General features: G+C 31.9%; 1 long non-coding RNA gene across 1 annotated transcript; it reads right to left on the reverse strand.

Annotated features, from left to right (window-relative positions):
• Positions 1–573: 573 nt before the first annotated feature.
• LOC126881386 (uncharacterized) lies at positions 574–1594 on the reverse strand. Its single transcript, XR_007696829.1, has 2 exons — positions 1204–1594; positions 574–905 (listed from the first exon to the last, which is right to left on the reverse strand). It is a non-coding gene; the product is annotated as an uncharacterized LOC126881386 (long non-coding RNA).
• Between the last annotated feature and the right edge of the window lie 401 nt (positions 1595–1995).

A 1995-nucleotide genomic window follows, 5' to 3' on the forward strand; every position in this document is an offset into this window, starting at 1 on the left:
TCAGTATCTCGAAAAATTATCGTTATTTTGGGGATTTATAACGTAGATGTTAAACGTTGCACCATTTGTTTTCTATAAAACATTTTAATCCAAAACTTTCCAGAAAACTTCTTTATACTCATATTTTATTTTTAATTTGATTTATAATCTATATTTCAAATTTTGTCAGTCAAATTTTGCAATTAAACTTTGCAATTCACGAATCTGCACTTTGTACTTTGAAAGATTCATACCTTTTAGTAGAATAAGACTAAGAGCTTAAAGCAGAAACCATTGTCTTCAAAAAAGTGAACGATATATAGTTTACAAACTTTAGAAAAAAATATTAAAACGGACCAGAGTTGTAGCGAGCTAAACGCAAAAAAACGTGATTTATTTTTTTTTATTTTTAGGGTACTGAGGCGATAAACTACCCCAGATAATTGAAATAATATTCGAGAATAATATTTCAATCAACTATGATAGCTATCGTCTACCCTAGACTAGCTCAATCTCCCAAGTTGTGAGTCCACCTTGTCCTAATCAAAAACATGAACAATGAAAATGCAGAATGGAGCAAATAAAACAATAATATTTAACTAATCATGTTTATTTTTCATAAAAGACATAATTAATGTATTAAAAAAAATAATTTAAAAGACCTTGCCGAAACTTTACAGATCAGAGATTATACTTATCGATGGCACTTGGTATCTGTCTGCAGGTTCTTGGTGTCTTGCTGTTGTTCTGCAACGGGCTCTGGCGACGTGGATGTTCTGGCCACCAGGCCTACAGGTGTTGGTTGATGGTGTGGTGTCTATGCTAAATTACTGTAGCATCGCCGGCGATATTGGGGGCTCCAGGTTCAGGGAGTCCTCCCACGAGGTGAAGGGTTGTCCGGTGAAGATTCTTATTTGTCCAGAAAACTAGAATACATACAGGTACATTAGACACCAAGAATAAATGAAAGATATCCTTGCCATTCCAAGAAATAATCCAGAAATGTTGCAGAAAGGCAAGGTTAAACAGAATGAATAGTGTAAAATAATGTTAGTAGTTAAATAGTTGTGGATTACTACACACATATGAAGATAATAGATAATATAAAAATTTTACCATGTGGTACAACAATAAAAAGTACGAAAAGTAAGGTTAGATAGGAACATAAAAAAGATTACGGATATAGGCTTAGAAAAATGTGTACATTTATATTTAAACACTTACCCCAATTAAGAACGTCTGTTTGAAAATGTGGCTATGAGGCCAGACATTGCCTTAAGTAGATTTTAGAATTAAAATAAAAAATATTCTTCATTTTGACAAAGAGAAGGGTTCACTTGACATTGACAGAGTTGGTGAGTGGGGCTTAAAATTTGAAAGAGAAACGACAGTGCGAAGTCACTGTCATGAACCACAGAACGATTGAATAAGAATGTGAATTCTGAGATAGAACAAGAATGTTGAGATATGCCTATAAATACCGAAAGAGGGCGCCAACCAATTTTTAACGGGAAAAAAGGTAAAACAAATAGAAGAGGATTATTATTAAAGAATTATTAAAGAAAATAGAATAAAATAATTATTTGAAAATAAAATAGCAAAGATGTGACGTTTGTAACGTTACAGTACAATTGCAATTTTGGCAATATTCCCCCACATAAAATTTAAAATAAATTTCATTTTCGTTTTCATCACGGTCAAAAACATAATCTAAGACCAAATTTAGCCATTCTCCACCCATGGTCAGTATCTCGAAAAATAAGCGTTATATTGGGGATTTCTAATGTCGACATTAAAAGTTGCACTATTTTTTTTTCTATAAAACATTTTGACCTAAAACTTACCAGAAAACTTCTTTGTACTCTCTACTTTAACATAAACGTGATTAAGAAGCTAAATTTTAAACTTCGTCATACAACTTTTGCAATTAAACTTTGCAATGCACAAATCCGCACCTTTTCTTTTGAAAAATTCATAATCTTTATCAGGATAAGAATAAAAGCTTAAAAGAGATAC

This window comes from Diabrotica virgifera, chromosome 3 (genome assembly GCF_917563875.1).
Source record: "Diabrotica virgifera virgifera chromosome 3, PGI_DIABVI_V3a".
NCBI lineage: Eukaryota > Metazoa > Arthropoda > Insecta > Coleoptera > Chrysomelidae > Diabrotica > Diabrotica virgifera.